The sequence below is a fragment of the Oncorhynchus kisutch genome, linkage group LG5 (genome assembly GCF_002021735.2).
Source record: "Oncorhynchus kisutch isolate 150728-3 linkage group LG5, Okis_V2, whole genome shotgun sequence".
Classification (NCBI taxonomy): Eukaryota; Metazoa; Chordata; class Actinopteri; order Salmoniformes; family Salmonidae; genus Oncorhynchus; species Oncorhynchus kisutch.
In genome coordinates, this window is record NC_034178.2 from 59,854,716 (window position 1) to 59,860,715 (window position 6,000).

Genomic DNA, 6,000 nt, shown 5'->3' on the forward strand with positions numbered 1-6,000 from the left:
ATAATCTATTTTCTTGAAAACATTTTTACCCAGCTTAAGGTAGTATCCATCTTTTCTATTGGGGTGAATTAGGTACTGTCCATCATCCAAGCTTTTGATGTCACCATTTGGCTGACTCAACAATTATTACTTGATCTCAAGGAGCTGTGTTGCATCAAGGATCCCATCTGAGCTGGCTCCCAACCAAGGATGGTCAGGGTGCACCACCAGGCCTCTGTTCTCCACAACATGCACTCTGCTCTCCAGGAGTGTGATGACATTGACCTAATTTGCTTTGCCATGCTTTGTTGCTGTAGTGCCAGTGAAGGTTGGGTACAAACTGGTGCTCTTGTGCTTTGGCAAAGTGGGTGGGGTTATATCCTTCCTGTTTGGCCCTGTCCGGGGGTATCATCGGATGGGGCCACAGTGTCTCCTGACCCCTCCTGTCTCAGCCTCCAGTATTTATGCTGCAGTAGTTTATGTGTCGGGCAACTAGGGTCAGTTTGTTATATCTGGAGTACTTCTCTTGTCTTATCCAGTGTCATGTGTGAATTTAAGTATGCTCTCTCTAATTCTCTCTTTCTTTCTCTCTCTCGGAGGACCTGAGCCCTAGGACCATGCCTCAGGACTACCTGGCATGATGACTCCTTGCTGTCCCCAGTCTACCTGGCCATGCTGCTGCTCCAGTTTCAACTGTTCTGGCTGCAGCTATGGAATCCTGACCTGTTCACCGGACGTGCTACCTGTCCCAGACATGCTGTTTTCAACTCTCTAGAGACAGCAGGAGTGGTAGAGATACTCTTAATGATCGGCTATGAAAAGCCAACTGACATTTACTCCTGAGGTGCTGACTTGCTGCACCCTCGACAACTACTGTGATGATTATTATTTGACCATGCTGGTTATTTATGAACATTTGAACATCTTGGCCATGTTCTGTTATAATCTCCACCTGGCACAGCCAGAAGAGGACTGGCCACCCCTCATAGCCTGGTTCCTCTCTAGGTTTCTTCCTAGGTTTTGGCCTTTCTAGGGAGTTTTTCCTAGCCACCGTGCTTCTACACCTGCATTGCTTGCTGTTTGGGGTTTTAGGCTGGGTTTCTGTACAGCACTTTGAGATATCAGCTGATGTACGAAGGGCTATATAAATCTATTTGATTTGATTTTGATTTGATACAAATGCTAATTTATACATTTTTGGGGATCTGTGGTGTTTCGTTTGGGGACTCGTTTAACTGTGCTGGCTCTTAGACGTAGTTACCTAGCATCATGCCATAGCTGTGAAGCTCATGATTATGATTTTTCAACGCCGATACCGATTATTGGAGGACCAAAAAAAGCCTATGCCGATTAATCGGCCAATTTATATATTTGTAATAATGACAATTACAACAATACTGAATGAACACTTTTATTTTAACTTAATATAATAGATGAATAAAATCTATTTAGTCCCAAATAAATAATGAAGCATGTTCAATTTGGTTTAAATAATGCAGAAATACAGTGTTAGAGAAGAAAGTAAAAGTGCAATATGTGCCATGTAAAAAAGCTAACGTTTAAGTTCCTTGCTCAGAACATGAGAACATATGAAAGCTGGTGGTTCCTTTTAACATGAGTCGTCAATATTCCCAGTTAAGAAGTTTTAGGTTGCAGTTATAGGAATTATAGGACTATTTCTCTCTATACCATTTGTATTTCATATACCTTGACTATTGGATGTTCTTATAGGCACTATAATCTCGGGAGTTGATAGGCTTTAAGTCATAAACAGCACAGTGCTTCAAGTATTGCGAAGAGCTGCTGGCAAACGCAGGAAAGTGCTGTTTGAATGAGTTCGTATGAGCCTGCTGCTGCCCACCACCACTCAGTCAGACTGCTCTATCAAATATCAAATCATATACTTAATTATAATATAATAAACACACAGAAATATGAGCCTTAGGTCATTAATATGGTCAAATCCGGAAACTATAATTTCGAAAACAAAACGTTTATTCTTTCAGTGAAATACGAAACCGTTCCATATTCGAACGGGTGGCATCCCTAAGTCTAAATATGGCTGTTACATTGCACAGCCTTCAATGTTATGTCATAATTATGTAAAATTCTGGCAAATTAATTACTGTCTTTGTTAGGAAGAGTTCGGGCAGCCCAAACTGCTGCATATACCCTGACTGTGCTTGTACAGAACGCAAGAGAGGTGACACAATTTCCCTAGTTAATATAGCCTGCTAACATGAATTTATTTTAACTAAATATGCAGGTTTAAAATAGTATACTTGTGTATTGATTTTAAGAAAGGCATTGATGTTTATGGTTAGGTACATTGGTGCAACGGCGGTGCTTTATTCGCGAATGCGCATGTTAAATCGTCACCCGTTTGGCAAAGTAGGCTGTGATTCGATGATAAATTAACAGGCACCACATTGATTATATGCAATGCAGGACACGCTAGTTAAACTAGTATAATAATCAACCATGTGTAGTTAACTAGTGATTATTTTAAGATTGATTGTTTTTTATAAGATAAGTTTGATGCTAGCTTGCAACTTACATTGGCTCCTTGCTCCACTCGCGTAACAGGTGGTCACCCTGCCACGCAGTCTCCTCGTGGAGTGCAATGTGATCGGTGTCCAAAAATGCAGATTACCGATGGTTAAGAAAACTTGAAGTCGACCTCTAGTCTGTACGGGGGATAATTTGATGTAGGCCTCATAAAACATTGTGTGCTTCCTACAGGTTAGTGTTATGCTGTGTGTTCGTGTGGGCTGAACCATGTTGGCTTGGGCCTGCCTTGCTGTTGCTGGCTACGTACATGCACAAGTGCATGTGTGTGCTATTATTCTATATATTTTTGAATGTGTGCCATGATACCTTTCCCCTTTCCCACCTCAGGAGAGGCAGTGTGAGCGGACTGACTCTGAAGCTAATCAAGGCATCAGTGACGGAGATGCTGGATACTGTCTGATGACGACTATGTCAACGTGGCCAGGGTGCGTATGTCTGATAATGTGGTACTTTCGTTAATCCTGGGATTGATATTTCATTGGTTATAAAAAATATATATTTTATGTATTATTTTTGATACATGGATATCAACATAAAACATGTTGCACAACCTTAAACAACACAACAAAACACTATCATATGACGGTTATACATTTGTTAATAATCAACCCCTCCCTTCCTCCCTCTCTAACCCACTGTCTTTATCTCTCTAACCTGCTCTCTCATAGTCTTTCTTCAATCTCTCTTCTGCTCTGTCCTTCTCTCTCCTGCCCTGTCCTTCTCTCTCCTGCCCTGTCCTTCTCTCTCCTGCCCTGTTTCAGTTTAATGAGAAGGCAGAGGCAGTGGTCCCTTGCTTTAAACACCTGGTCCAGGCCAACGTTCCCAACAAGAAGATCTTCAAAGAGACTGTGCAGATCATGCAAGCTAAAGGCACCACAAGTCTGGTTTCCACTTTGCCTTCAATCAGCTACTAAATGTAAATGACTCAAAGCTCAACACTCTGAATGACCGCACTATGGACTAGTGATGCCCAATTCTTTGTTACTACTATAAATTACATTTAATTATAGATAACAGACCAGTAGAACATATAACAGTGGCTCTCTAGGAGTAGACAGTGTTATATATGGAATGGGTGATCCTGTTTGGCTTAGTTGGTAAGAGTGTAACAGTTGTTAAAGTACTATGTGAATTTCACCAGGTTCATATACTAATATGTCGTGTTGATTTGTTATTATGCATGCTTGCATCCTGGGAGAAGGGGAGTGTGTACTCGTGCTCACATCATTTTGATGCACTGAGAGAGGTAGGCACGCTTTCTGTCTTCACAAAAGTTTGATTATTTTAAGTACAAAGTCATACACACAGTGTTTTGTTCATGAATAATTATGTATATTTAGAGGTCACTCGTAAGTGGATGCACTTGTAATTGTACTTTTTAGGATGATCTCAAAATTCTGAATTCAACATATGGTTAATAGCTAGTTAAAGTATTAGCAGGCTATTGTATGTGTGAACGATGGCTAGCTCCTCGAATGATCCCAGTCCCTCCTATTGTGCATCTGTTGTAGAAAGAGGCGACGATTCGCAGAACATGTGTGCTCTACAAACGTTTTATTTCCTTTTGGATGCAGATGCACGATGCAGAGAGTGAGTTCTGCTTCATTAAAACTACCTGATCTGCAAAGTCCACGTCTATAGTCTCAATCAACCTCACACAACGCAGTTACAGCGGTGCAGTATAGCACCGGTTACATGTGTGCTTCTAGACCCGGATTCATCGTTGATCGACGTCAGCTCAATCACCGCTGCGCTGCTGCTCTAAAGACTAATTATATCATTGAGGTACTCTTGCCGCCTTGTGGCAAAAATCGGAACTACAGTCTTTTTCCTGTTTATTTTATTTCTGACGATGTATTGAGAGCGCTGTTTATAGTTAACCAACATAGAAGTTTGTTCATCAACAGACATTTTAACGTAACATTAGTGGTTTTACAATGGTGATAAACCCAATTCACTGCTGGGAGGGGGAGGTTTTTCTCATACTCTGATCAAACCCCTGTAAAGTGTGTAGGTGCAGGAGGTTCCCCCATGTTTTGCTCCAATTTTTTGGGGATGAAAGCCCTTCATCTATTGTTAATCCAAATGCCCCTGTAGATGGTCTAGCTGAGCTGGTCACTCAGCTAGCCCGGGAAATAGGGAGCTCCATTAGGGAATAACTACAGAGTGGCAGGTCCAGTACTTATGAGCCACCAGTAAGTACAGAAAAGATAAGCGATCATCATTCAGAGTCAGTAGGATATGTAGATCTCAGTCAAATTAAGTTTATCATGCAATCAGACATAAAGGGAACCTCCTACATATAGAGTAGATGGTACAGACAAATGCTCCATTCATGAATGGGAGGAGTTGATGAGAATATACTTGAGGAGGAAGGGATGTCCTGTTGGGGAACAATCACATGAGATGATTAGTCGATTATCTGGCAAAGCAAGAGACATGGTAAAGATACATTTACGCAATGAGACAACAGTTGATCCTACAGAGAAGCCAGAGATTGTATTTGACATTCTGAAACAGAATTTCAGCGAATTGGCCTATTCATGCATGCCCTTGGCTGATTTTTACAATACTAAACCTGTACCCGTAGAGCCTGTTATGGAGTATTGGGTTTGATTGAACAAGGCCGTAGATGTCGCTGACGAGGGCCTTAACCTCTCTAGGATAGGGGACGGGCAAATTCAAATAAAATGATATCAAAATCAAACTTTCATTAAATCACACATGTAAGATACTACATTAAAGCTACACTCGTTGTGAATCCAGCCAACATGTCAGGTTTTTAAAAGGCTTTTCGGCGAAAGCATAAGAAGCTATTATCTGATGATAGCACAACAGTAAACGAAGAGAGTAGCATATTTCAACCCTGCAGGCGGTACACAAAACGCATAAATAAAATATAAATCATGCCTTTGACGAGCTTCTTTTGTTGGCACTCCAATATGTCCCATAAACATCACAATTGGTCATTTTGTTTGTCTATATTTATATCCAAAATGTCAATTTATTTGGTGCATTTGATCCAGAAAAAAAAGCTTCCAATTTGCGCATCGTCACTACTAAAATATCTCAAAAGTTACCTGTAAACTTTGCCAAAACATTTCAAAATACTTTTGTAATACAACTTTAGGTATTTTTAAACGTTAATAATCGATTAAATTGAAGACAGGTCTATCTGTGTTCAATACAGGAAGAGAACAAACCAACGCTACTTTTCAACTCTTGCGCAACTCTCAACAGTGTTACCCAGTTCCTAGATGGCCGTACTTCTTCATTGCACAAAGGAATAAGCTCAACTAAATTCCAACGACTGGTGACATCATGTGGAAGCGGTAAGTTACCTGTAAACTTGTTCCAAACATTTCAAACAACTCTCCTAATACAACTTTAGGTATTTTTATACGTAAATAATCAATACAATTTAAGACGGGATAAACTGCGTTCAATTGC

The 6,000-nt window shown here is 40.5% G+C and overlaps 1 long non-coding RNA gene across 3 annotated transcripts in view; it reads left to right on the forward strand.

Annotated features, from left to right (window-relative positions):
- Positions 1–4,177, forward strand: part of LOC109891360 (uncharacterized) — a 25,445-nt gene extending 21,268 nt beyond the window's left edge. For 2 of the 3 annotated variants that reach the window (XR_004210097.1, XR_004210098.1), the window contains 2 exons: positions 2,878–2,975; positions 3,219–4,177. This is a non-coding gene — a long non-coding RNA (uncharacterized LOC109891360). Of the gene's footprint in view, positions 1–2,060; positions 2,722–2,877; positions 2,976–3,218 lie in introns of those variants that run through there. The other variant, XR_002255521.2, reaches the window with a different exon arrangement.
- The last annotated feature ends 1,823 nt before the right edge of the window (positions 4,178–6,000 follow it).